Source organism: Arachis duranensis, chromosome 8 (genome assembly GCF_000817695.3).
Source record: "Arachis duranensis cultivar V14167 chromosome 8, aradu.V14167.gnm2.J7QH, whole genome shotgun sequence".
Lineage (NCBI taxonomy): Eukaryota > Viridiplantae > Streptophyta > Magnoliopsida > Fabales > Fabaceae > Arachis > Arachis duranensis.
In genome coordinates, this window is record NC_029779.3 from 10,107,156 (window position 1) to 10,121,108 (window position 13,953).

Here is a 13,953-nt window from a genome sequence, read left to right on the forward strand (position 1 = left end):
AAAAATTATTTTAATATTTTTTTAAATTATTTTTATAATTATAAAAAAATTATAAAAAATTATTTTGATAAAAGTAATTATAAGAAATTATAAAAAAGAGAAAATTATTTTAGTTTTAGATTTAATTTTTTTGTCATATATTAATATTTTACTTGATGGTCAAACTTATGTTACCTTTAGTCACCAAAATCAATGCCATCATAAAACTTTCTTAAATATAATAGTATTACAAATATCCTAATGCGAATGGCCAAGGCGTTACCACTGAAATGTTAACATTAAATATTACATTCCCCGCCGAGCTAACATGGGTTAAGATTCATAATTATTCATATTGATTCATAAAGTTTTACTAGCATCTCAATTTGATGGATTTAGATTCTCTAAATATTGAATTTCACTTTAGAGGATAAAGTGTGATCTCTTACTATTTATTTCATAGGTAGAACTAAGAAAATATAAAAGATAAATCATTCAATGATGAGAGATTACATTTTACTCTCTAAAGTGAAAATTCAAAATTTAGAGAATTCAAATTTCAATTTGATAATTAAAGTTTTAATTTATTCAATTTCGACTTTAAATTTGACCTACGAATTCATATTTGTCTCTAACCTAATTTTTGTTATAAAAATATTAACAACTTATTAAGATGAATTAAGATGAATTAATTACTACCAGGTCTCTCTAACAAGTGATGTGATAATTAAGATTTTTTCGCTCAATTTAATTTCTAAAATTTTTAAATAATTTTAATGCTAATTTCACTTGTAGAGCAATTCGTACCATTTAAAGTTTTCCATTTTTTCCGCCTCATTATCATCTTCAAGGTTCTTCAAACTATTATAAGAACCCCATTGTTGAAGGGTCTGGCAAGCTATGTACTTCAATGTGTCCAATAAATTATATAGGAAATAATTATTTATACGAATTATTCAAATAAAAATATTAAAAATATTTTTTTATGAAGATATTTTATATAAAAGTGTGATTTATTTATTTAATTACATTTTAAGTAAAAACAATACTTTTATAACATATTAAAATCTAACTTTACAATTTATCATTTAAGGATCAAAAAAATTTTTTCCACATAAAAACAATTATAAAATCTTCGTTAGAGTATCCAATATTATTTATTAGTAACATTTGACATTGAGGTATGAAAATAAAAGTAACGATGAAAAGAAGTGGGTAAAGAAGGAGAACCTTGTGGAGTATAGAGATTGCGTCCATAGTAGCACTTTATAGAGATTACGTCTATAGTAGCACTTTTCTCTAGCTATGTAAACATAATTTTAAATTGGTATATAAAGAAAAAACTGATGTAATTGAATAGTGAGAAATGGAGAAAGAAGAAGTAACTAATTGATTGTAAAAGTGATAAGAAAGTCCGAATGAGAGCCGTGAAGAAGAGGGGAGGGAGTGTTTTAGTAGAATCAGAGAAGTTTGATAGCTCTGAGTGATGTTTCCATGGGACCATCTGTTTATTATCTTTCAGTAGTGTTTCTTGTTTTTCTTTGTGTTCATTCCTTCTATTAATTAGACTTAATATTACATCTTCAATCATGAGTTCAATTCTTTCACTGCATTTCCAACATATTAAAAAGTATGTGAATTTTAAAAAATAATATTTATTAATTAGACCTAGATCCTGAACTAGGCTAGTATGTTATGGTCTTCTGCTTTGGAAATACTATTGAACAGAGGTAAAGAAATAAAGAACAAGGACTTCTAATGGTGTAGGACTAATCTAATAGAAGGAAAGAGAAATAGGGCAGCTGGCATAACAACTCAACTAGCAATATGGAGGCAACAAACTTTCCGGAAATGACAACAAATATATAGGAAAAAAGGCACCAAGGAAATGGCATGAAAGTTGTAAGTTCTGACCCTCTCATCCTCTGAAATTGTCCTTCTCTGTTAATTCTTACTATTGGCCATTTTGACTAATATCCCCTTCTTCTCTGCTGTGGGAAGCTCTCCCTTCCTCAACTCTACTTCTCAATTTTGTTACCTGTTAAGTGAATTAGTTCATCTTTTTTTTCTAGTTGTTGAACCTTTGTACTCCCCTCGTACTCGCTTCATTCAAATTAAGTGCCGAATTTCCTGCATAGTTATATCAACTGGTGCTTTCATTTTGCTTCTATTTTCATGGCCGACAATACTCGGCTGCAAACAATGCAAGCCATTATCAACAAACTCTTCGAGCGCTCCGAGGCCCATCAGGAACAACTTGCTGCCATCAATCAATCCCTGGCTTCACTTCAGGCTCATGCTGCTCAACGTGCTGAGGGTTCGGTGTCGGCAAATCAACCGCACTCGATCTTTGCACCCCCACGACACGTGAAGCTTGAGTTTCCCCGTTTCTCCGGTGGCGATGATGTGCTCCAGTGGATCTATCGAGCCGACCATTTCTTCAAGATCCACAACATCCTGGAGGACCAGAAGGTTGACCTCGCCGTCGTGAGCCTGGAAGGCACTGTCCTGGTTTCAATTGCTCGAAAGAACAAGCCCGATCCAAGATTGGTTTACCTTATCCACCGCGATGCAGATCCAGTTCGTCCCAGTTCGACAACCCCGCGAGGATTTGCTAAAGTTGAAACAATCCTCCACCTCATACTTTGACACCTTCACCGATCTGGCCGCAAGGGCATACGGTATGGATTATGTTCTTCTTCTTGACCGCTTTGTCGGTGGGTTACACCCAGATCTGAAATGCGAAGTCAAATCGCATTCACCCAATTCATTGCTACAGGCGGTCGCCCTGGCCAAGTTATTCGACGAGAAGTTCTTCCCAGCCTCATCCAGATCTCGAACCCCAACCATGTCTTTCCTCACCCACTCCCAGAAACCCCCTTTTACTTCGGCAAGCAAAGCCCACGCGGACACCCCAACCCCAACCCCACGCACGCCTTCAGCACCCCCGCTCCTCCCAACCCCGCCCAAATCAAACCCCTCCGTAAACTCTCCCCCGTTGAGATTCAATTTCGTCGTGACAAGGGTTTGTGCTTTACTTGCGACGAAAAATTCTCCCCCTCCCACAAATGCTCTTCCAAACACTACTTCATCATCCAGTCAGTGGAGGAACTCCCACCGAACCAAGACTTGCCAGAGGAGCACCTTAGCCCACCCGTTTCCACCCCTGATCAGGATTCCACCACTGAGGAACCTCACCACTTATCATTTAATGCTCTGTCAGGAGTACCCTCTAGGAAGTTGATTCAGTTCACGGGCTCTATTGCAGGGAAACAACTTCGGATTCTCATGGATGGCGGCAGTTCTGACAACTTCATCCACCCTGAACTCTCAACTATGCTTGCTCTCCCCATCTTTCCAGCCCCAAAATTTGCAGTGGAGGTCGGCAACGACGCCTTACTACACTGTGAAGGCGAAGTATGCAATGTTCCAGTCACCATCCAGGGTCATACTCTCTCTATTTCAACCTTTGTGCTGTCAATTGCTTCAAAGGAGTTGGTTTTGGGTGACAGTTAGTTAGAGACACTAGATACTCACTTGGTCAACTACAAAGATAAATTCATCACATTCTTGGCTGGGGATCGGTTGGTCACTCTACAAGGCGAGAAGTGGCAAGGTCCAACCCAGGCTCACTTTAGCCAATTCCGGCGTCTCTTCTCGGTGTCTGCTATTGCTGAATTATACACTCTTCAAGTCCAGTCGCCCGAGACCCCTGTTCCTTCCCCATTGGATTTTTCCCCCACCATGCCGCCTGAACTGGCCTCACTTCTAACCGACTTCGCTGTAGTGTTTCAGATCCCGCACGGCCTCCCGCCACCGCGTACCTATAACCATAGTATCACCCTATTTCCCAACTCCTCCCTGGTGAAGGTGCGCCCATACCGGTATCCACATAGCCAAAAAGCCAAAATTAAATGTATTGTGGCTGAGTTAGTGTCAGAAGGCGTGGTGCAGCCCAGCACCAGCCCTTTTTCGTCCCCAGTCTTGTTAGTTAAGAAGAAAGACGGGACATGGCATTTTTGTATGGACTATCGGGCTCTCAACGTTGTGACTGTAAAAGACTCTTTTCCCATGCCAACCGTCGACGAGTTATTAGATAAGCTCTTTGGAGCGCAATTCTTCTCCAAATTGGACCTCCGATCGGGCTATCACTAAATCAGGGTCTGTGAAGATGATCGTCATAAGACTGCCTTCTGGACACACCAGGGATTATACGAATGGCTGGTAATGCCATTCGGGTTATCTAATGCACCAGCGACCTTCCAAAGGCTCATGAATTCCATTTTTGCGGCAGTCCTAAGGAAGTTTGTGCTAGTCTTCCTCGATGATATACTCGTCTATAGTCCGGATTGGAATTCTCATTTGCAACACTTGAAGCATGTCTTGTCCATTCTTCAGGAGAACACCCTCTTCGCTAAGTTGTCAAAGTGTTCCTTTGGGCAGCAGAGCATTGATTACTTGGGACATGTAGTATCCAGACATGGGGTCCAGTTAGACGGTTCAAAGGTCACAGCTATCAGGGAGTGGCCTGTGCCGACCTCAGTGAAGCAACTTCGTGCATTCTTCGGCCTTGCTATTTACTATAGAAAGTTCATCTGCCAGTTTTCTACCTTGGCTGTGCCACTCACAGACTTACTGAAGAAGGACGCCTTCACTTGGTCTGCGGCCACCAATGATGCCTTCATCAACCTTAAATATGCACATACAACAGCACCGGTGCTGGCTCTACCGAATTTCTTGAAACCCTTTGTGTTGGATACTGATGCTTCGGGGACCAGACTTGGTGCAATCCTCAGCCAAGACAACCACCCTATTGCATTTTTCTCCCGAAAATTTCCTACCTCCAACCAAAACTGGTCAGCTTACGATCGGGAGATGCATGCCATCATTTCGGCTGTGGCCAAGTTCCGCCACTACCTTCTCGGCAGTAGGTTTATTATCCGAACAGATCATAAAAGCTTGCGGAAGCTGCAACAACAGACCATTCAAACCCCAGAGCAACAACAGTGGATGTCGAAGCTGTTGGGCTATAATTTTTCAATTGAATATAAGAAAGGGTTCGATAATCAGGAAGCAGACAACTTATCCCGTGCCTTTATGTCTCTGACTACTATGGAGAGTGAGTTGATGGCTCAAATCCGACAGGGTCTCAGGGATTTTGATCCCAAATCGGAATTATCTGAGTCAGTGGCATCCTTAAACCGACTGCACAACAGGCAAGGGTTCTGGTATTGGGACAACCGCATTATCATCCCAGCCGATTCTCCATTGGTGAAACACATTTTGCGGCATTTCCCCGATTCACAGTTAAGTGGACATGCGGGTATTCAGAAAACCTTGGCTAGAATTGCAAGTCAATTCTTTTGGAAACACATGGCAAGTTCTATCAAGGAATACATATCATCTTGTGCCATTTGCCAACAGGCAAAGTACTCCACCCGCCCAACCCCCAGGCCTCTTAGTGCCACTCCCCATTCCTTCCCATGTGTGGCAAGATATCTCCATGGACTTTATTACCGATCTTCCCCCTTCTCATGGCTTTGCGACAATCATGGTGGTGGTCGATCGTCTCTCTAAATTTGCTCATTTCATTCCCCTTCCATCAGACTTCTCAGCTTCTAAGGTCGCTGATGCTTTCATCAAGCACATCATTAGCATCCATGGGGTTCCCCAGTCCACCGTCTCCGACTGAGACAAGGTATTTACTTGTAAATTCTGGGAACACTTGTGTAATGCACAGGGCATCAAGTTGGCTTGAAGCTCAGCCTGGCATCCGTAAACTGATGGCCAGACCGAGGTCCTCAATAGATGTCTCGAGATGTATCTACACTGCTATACTCAGCAGAACTCGAAGGCTTGGTACAATTTACTGCCTTGGGCGGCATTTAGTTATAATACTGCAATCCACTCAGCTACAAGTATATCTCCATACACGGCCCTATTCGGGAGAGATCCCCCTCCTCTTATTCATTACAATGTTGAGGCCACGGACCCACCAGTGGTACAAGAACTCCTCCAGCAGCGTGACCATATACTAACAGCCCTTCTGAGCCATTTACAGCGAGCACAAGCTCGCATGATACTGAACGCTGATAAGAAGCGCAGCGAATTGGAGTTTTAAGCCGGTGATTTGGTGTATGTGAAGCTCCAATCGATCGACAGCAATCGGAGGCGTTGCGCCGGAATAAAAAACTTAGCATGCGCTATTTTTGGCTCATTTCCAGTGATCGCAAAAATTGGTAAAGTTGCATACAAGTTGCAGCTCCCAGCAACTGCTAAAATCTACTCAGTCTTCCATGTGTCATTGCTTAAGAAGTGTACCGGCAGACCCCAGAATCCAGCATCCCTTCACTGTTGTTGTTGCATGGCCAGGGCTCGAATTGCAGCCTCAACTGGTCTTAGGTCACTGTATGGTCAAGAAGGATAACTGCTGGCATGAAGAGGTATTGATCAAGTGGCAAGCTTTGTCTGTGGAGGATGCTACTTGGGAAGTTTATGAAGATATGAAGCAGCTGCACCCCAACTTCGACCTTGAGGGCAATGTCAATTTGAACGGGAGGACTGTTGATAGAAGAAAAGAGAAATAGGACAGCTGGCATAACAACTTAATTAGCAATATGGAGGCAACAAACTTCCCGAAAATGACAACAAATATATAGCAAGAAAGGCACCAAGGGAATGGCATGAAAGTTGTAAGCTCTGACCCTCTCACCCTCTGAAATTGCCCTTCTCTATTAATTCTTACTATTGGCCATTTTGACTAATATCCCCTTCTTCTCTGCTGTAGGAAGCTCTCCCTTCCTCAACTCTATTTCTCAATTATGTTATCTGTTAGGTGAATTGGTTCATCTTTTTTTCCTAGTTGTTGAACCTTTGTACCCGCCTCATACTCCCTTCATTAAAATTAAGTGCCGAATTGCCTGTATAGTTATATCATAATCTTCAAGTTAAATTAGAATTTGTGTATTAAAAGGTTGTTATTAGGACCAAATTGAGTGAAAAGAGTTTCAATTGCTAAAAAGAAAATAGAGATTGTATTGTTTGTGCATTAATTAATATATATACAAAAATTTCCTATAAAATGTACATCTCACTAAAATCTTAAGAATTTATGAAATCTGAGGAATATAAATTTGGTGCTAACATAATGGTAAATCATTATAACTAAAAACTAGAATGTGTAGACAATAATGTACAATAAAAAAGGTTAAGTACAATTTTAGTATCTAAGATTTAGACTGAAAATTTTATTCGTCCTCAATCTTTTTTTGCATTCGAATTTGTCCCTAATGTGCAACTTGGTTTTAATTTTTTTGGATAAAAATACCCTTCTTCCCCAATTGAAATTAAAAAAAGAAACTCTCTCCGTCTTTGACTCTAGAAAAACGCAAACCTCCAAGAACTCTTTGCCTCTCTGTTGCACTCAAAATCGTGCCACCCTCATCATATTGTTTTGGCCATCGCTCCATCCTATTGTATTGCCTTGAGTGTGGTTCCCCCTTTCAATGCATGTTCAGTCTGCTACTACTCACAAATCCTACGAATGAAATCTCCCCTCAATACACCACCCACGGCAGAAGAAGGTGGCAAAGATCGGAGCAAAGAGGAGAGCAGATATGTGGCCAGAAAGAAGAGCAGAAAGGCGAGTAGACAAGTGGGTGGCAGCGACGCGGGTGGACAGAGACGCTGGACAGCAACAAAAGTGCGACAGATACATTGGTGGCTGCGATACGGGCAAACAGAGATGTTGGCAACAGAGATACGCTAGCGGCAGCAACTCGGACAGGTAGATACATTGGCAGCAGTGGTCGAAGTCATCTTCTTCTCATCATGTTGCCTCTAGCATTACTCGTGGTAGTGGTCTGAGTCGTCATCTTTTTGTTGTTACTTGTTCCTGATTCTTCTTCTTTATTCTCTGTTAGTTGTTGTTTTTGTTGTTGCTGATTCTTCTTCTTCAGCCTCTATTAGTACTTTAATGTTGTTGTTGTTGATTTTTCTTGTTCTTCTTCTTATTAATTGAATAGATATTCAATTCTTGTCTGAAATTGTTTTGATTTAAGATTGTCTGAAATTTGAGGGTGCAAAAAGGGTAGATCTATGAAAAAAGTGAGAGTAAGTGTGTTTCTATGCAAGGGTATTTTTGTCCAAAAATTAGGGAAATGACTATTTTAAAACTAAGTTGAACCTTAGGGACGAATTCGAATGCAAAAAAGGTTAGGTACAAATAAAATTTCTGGCCTAAACTTTAGGGAACAAAATCATACTTAACCCATGAAAATAGTAGACAAAATCAAGTTTCTTGAAATTTGTTGTTGGCCTGATCAAAATTGCTTGTACAATGATTTGGCCAAGTGCTGCTTATGTTTTAATATGCCCTACAAGCTAGTGGATGGAAGATGTCAATAATTTTCAACTTGGATAAGTTCCGATGAAATAGTTAAGGAGATAGGAGTTTAGTAAGTATATCAACCAATTGACAAGAAGAATTGATGGGAAGAAGTTTCATGATATCGACGCACTATATGACAATGAACCTCCAAGTATTTGGTTCATTCACGGAAGACCGAGTTTGTTGCGATGTGAAGTGCGTACGATTATTGTTCATACCTTGGGTCAAGCTGTCCGACCCGGGATGTTTAGCGACAAGCCGACCGACCTCTTCAGGTCAGACTATCCGACCTCTTCTCAAAGAGCTCGGCCAATTCCCGACCTCTTCTCAAAGAGCTTGGCCAAATCGCCAAAGGAGCCCAAAGCAGGCCCAAAATGAAGGAACACAGCCCAAGTTAAAGGCAGCCAAAGCCCAGAAAGATAAAGGCGGTTCCCCTAAAGATAAGATGACTTCACTCAAAGATAAGATAAGATAAGTAAGATAACTATCTTATCTCCAGAGAGGTCACTCCTCACCATTATAAATACACTGGAGCACCCAGGTATAACTCGTACTCTGATTCTACTCAATACCTGCTTAATACCCTTGCTAACTTAAGCATCGGAGTCCCTTGCAAGTACCCCTCACCCTCCGGGGACGAAGGATCAGCACCACCACCAAGTCCAACAAGTCGGACACGGCGGCTCCAGCCACCATCAACAAGTCGGACATAACAGCTCCGACCAGTACAGAAGATCTCGTCCGAGATCGACCTACAGTTTCAGGTAACCCTCGGAACATTGGCGCCGTTGTCGGGAAATCTGGAAGTCATCCCACCACCATGGCGGACGACCACGACAACGATCACAACTCTGGTTTGGTGGACAGAACACCAAACAAAGACACGAACGCCACATAGAAATTTTGGAAGCTATCCGTAAGCAACAGAATCACCTTAAACAGCTGGAACAAGAAGCTGAACATCAACGGGAAGCCAAAAGAGACCTTTGGAGAGAAACAAGACGACATCGAAAGCTAGAGGACAAGCTCCTAAAGCTCAAGGCTGATCTCAAAGCTAAAACAGTTCAATCCAGCCACGGTGACAGCCCCCACAAAGATCAAGATCCATTCACCAAAGAGATCATGAAAGCTAAAGGTCCCAAAGGACTTCAAAGCTCCAGACATGACCCCGTACGACGGCACATCAGATCCAAGCCATCATCTTAGCAATTTTAGAAGCAGGATGTATTTCACAGAGGCCTCAGATGCAATCCGTTATTCTCCATCCAGAAGGACAAAGCCAAACACGCACTGAGCCTATTAGGTATCAAGCAAGGAGATCGAGAGAGCCTTCGCAACAACATGAAAAGATTCAACAAAACATGTATGGGCATACAAAGTCTGCCACAGAAGCAGCTATCAGGGGCCTCATCAATGGTCTACGAAAAGGACTTTTTAGCCACTCAATATCCAGGAAGCACCCAAACATCTCTAAACAAGGTACAAGAACGAGCAGAGAAGTACATCAACATGGAGGAAAACTCTCGACTATGAGAGATCTCAAAAACCGAACATTCCTACTCCTCTCGGGATAAGGATAAAGAGTCCAAGAAAAAAAAGATCAACATGGAGAGAAGCCTAGAAAATACCACAATTACACCCCCTTCGGGTGTCTGTTGTGGATGTCTACCGAGAAATATGCAACACTGAGAAGATCCCATCAACTCACCCAATCAAAAACAAAAGAGGTCGGACGCGTTGAAGGTCCACCTCACACCAAAGAGGTTGGACAAAGTTGAAGGTCCACCTCACACCAAAGAGGTCGGACAAAGTTGAAAGTCCACCTCACACCAAAGTGGTCGGATAAGTTGAAGGTCCACCTCACACCAAAGAGGTCGGACGAGTTGAAGGTCCACCTCACACCAAAGAGGTCGGACAAAGTTGAAGGTCCACCTCACACCAAAGTGGTCGGACAAGTTGAAGGTCAACCTCACACCAAAGAGGTCGGACAAGTCGAACGTCTCACACCAAAGAGGTCAAACGAGTTGAACGTCCACCTCACACCCCTGAGAGACATGTTCATGGAGGATTCGCAGGAGGAAGGATCTCTAAATCATCTCGCAAAGGATACTTCAAAGAGGTATATTAAGGAAGGGAGAGAGGTTTGAATAGGACTACGGGGTGCAAACAAGCCTTCCGAGATTTTGAAAATTCTTGGGGCAACCACCCATTCTTACCCAACCAAGGGAAAGTGAAAAGCTCATATTATACCTCGTAGTACATCACTAGTTAAAGAAGACAAAAGTGGGCAACAACCCGTCTACTTCATCATCAAGGCTCTACAAGGGGCCGAACTAAACTATCAAGAGATAGAACAGTTCGCCTACGCCCTCATACTCACCTCTCGATGACTCCACCCATACTTTCAAGCTCACACTATCAGAGTTTGGACCAACCAGCCCATAGAAGACATCCTACAGAAAACAGACTTAGCAGGAAGAATTCTACAGTGGGCAGTCAAGTTATCCGAAATCGATATTCGACATAAAGCTCAGACAGCCATCAAATCACAGTATCTGGACGACTTTATTACAGAGTACACTGACACCCCAGGAAATCCTACAAAATGGAAACTCTACATGGACGACTCTTCAAACAAAACTGTGAGTGGTGCATGCGTAATTATATAAAGCGATCAGGGAAGCCAAATCAAGCTAAATGACCAAGCTGAATACGAGGCACTACTCGCTGGTTTAAGGCTAGCTAAGAAGGTAGGAGCTTACCATGTCCAGTGATTCACAAGTAGTCACCTCACAAATAGAAGGGAGCAACCAAGCTGAGGATCCCACCATGAAAAAATAGCTCGGACAATTCGAGGGACCCTGGACAAAAACAGAAAACAGCTCAGACATTTCGGGGAATATGAAGTCCGACACATACCTTGGGAGCAGAATGCCCGAGCTGATGCACTTTCAAAATCAGCCAGTACCAACAGCTCGGACAATTCGGGGAATATGAAGTCCGACACATACCTCGGGAGCAGAATGCCCGAGCTGATGCACTTTCAAAATCAGCCAACACCAAATCAGGGGGCAATAATAGAAGCATCATCAAGGCTACATTACAAGACCACAACAAGGAAGGAAAACAAACCCTCTCCTCAGAGTCCGGTGGCACCAACTCATTCTACGGAACCTCCTAAGTCGCACACAATACTCAGGGTCATCCACAGTAACACGCATTAAAACTATGGAATCCAGTCAATCAGACATGCCGTCCGGGATCTTAGTAGACATCTCAGAAATATTTTTTCAAGAAGACATAGGTCAACCATGGGGTTATTACCAAACAACTCGGACAAATAAGGAAACAACTCGGACAATAACAGCAAAATATCAAGTGTCAGACACAACAGTAAAAAGGGAAACCCCAGGACTCACACGAAAGTCCAGGGGCACCTTTTGGAGGCAACAAGAGAGCAAAAACCCAAATACAAAGTCTAAAGCTTTACATCAAAAGCATGTTAGCTTCTACATTGCCCCACCAGAGGAGCTCATCAATGTAACATCACCTTGGCCGTTCGCAGAATGGGGACTCGACCTCCTCGGACCCCTTCCCTAAGGATCGGGACAAGTCATGTTCCTCATTGTAGGGGTGGATTACTTCACAAAATGGATTGAGGCAGAGCCCCTAGCTAATGCCACTGCTCAAAGAAGTCGGAAATTCTTGTACAGAAACATTGTTACAAGGTGTGGGGTTCCTTACTCCATCACCACAGACAATGACACTCAATTCACAGACGCAGACTTTAGAAAGTTGGTAGCCGACTTGAAAATAAAGCACAAATTCATACCCGTAGAACACCCATAGGCTAATGGACAAGCAGAAGCTGCCAATAAGGTCATACTAGTCGGGTTAAAACGGAGGCTACATGATGCAAATGGAGCTTGGGCTAAAGAGCTCCCACAAGTCCTATGGGCATATCGGACAACTCCACATTCCAACACAAATGAATCACCTTTCCGATTGGCTTATGGAATGGAGGCAATGATACCGGTAGAAGTCAAAGAAGGATCTTCCAAAACGATCCTCTACAACGAAAAAGCTCATCCTAAATGATATCGAAATAAGTCGACCGGGAGAGGGAAAGCTAGCAGCTAATTGGAAAGGACCCTGCCAAGTCACAGAAGTACTGGGGAAAGGTCACCACAAAGTGTCCGACCTCGAGGGGTGAGAGCTACCAAGGTCATGGCATGCCTACAAAAGGCGCCAGGCCGAGATCTAAAAGATTGCCTGACTTAGAAGGGCAAGCACTAACATGTACACACTCTTATTCATATCCTCTTTTTATTGTTTAAAAGTTTGCAGATTCCCTAAAAAGTTTCCTACCAAGACGTCCGATTACAACAGGTCGGCAAGGTGAAAACCAAATTCACCGCCTGATCACGACAAAGGTCGGCACGGTGAAAACCAAATTCACCACCCGATCACGACAAAGTCGGCAAGATGAAAGCCAAATTCATCGTCCGATTACAACGTGACAGGTCGGCAAGGTGAAAACCAACTTCACCGCCCGACCACGATGAAAACCGAATTCATCGTTTGATTTCGACAAAGGTCGACAAAGTGAAAACCAAATTCATTGCTCAATCAAGACGCATTAATCTGAAGCATTCATCGTCCAATTATAAAGCAACAGATCGACAAAAAGTGAAGAACAGATTCACTGTACGATCTCGATAGGAATGATCGTCTGACAAAGGTGAAAACGCGATTCACCTAAAGGACGATCAAACCGAGGTCTTATGGATTGCTATATAATAACTTAAAAAGACTGGCCAACACTAAAAATTCGGACCAGGTCAACCCAAGTTATCAGCAAATCCCTGGAAAGAGGTCTAGTCAACCCTATTAAAGAGGAATTGCTATAACTTAGAAGAGATCGACCTAACAAAGTCGATTTCCTACAAAACAAGTTATAAAAGTAATCCCTGAAAGAGACTTAACAAAGGTCCAAGAAAGAGGATTACAAAAATAACTTAGAAGAGATCGACCTAACGAAGTCGGTTTCCTACGAAAAGAGTTATAAAAGTAATCCCTGAAAGAGACCTGAACAAGGTCCAAGAAAGAGGATTACAGAATAACTCAGGAGAGCCCCGACACGACGAAAGTCGACCCAAACGACAAAAGTTATAAAAGTAATCCCTGAAAGAGACTTGAACAAGGTCCAAGAAAGAGGATTACAGAAATAACTTAGGAGGACCTGACATGACAAAGTCGGCCCAAGCGACAAAAGTTATAAAAGTAATCCCTGAAAGAGACTTGAACAAGGTTCAAGAAAGAGGATTACAGACATAACTCAGAAGAGACCGACAAGAAGAAAGTCGGACCAAATGAAAGCTACAGCTGGACCGACAAGAAGAAGTCGGACCAATGAAAGCTACAGCTTGGACCGATAAGAAGAAGTCGGACCAACGAAAGCTACAACTTGAACCGACAAGAAGAAGTCGGACCAACGAAAGCTACAGCTTGGGCCGACAAGAAAAATTCGGACCAACGAAAAACGTGCGCTAAAACGAACATAGCTCTGCCCAAAAAGCCACGGC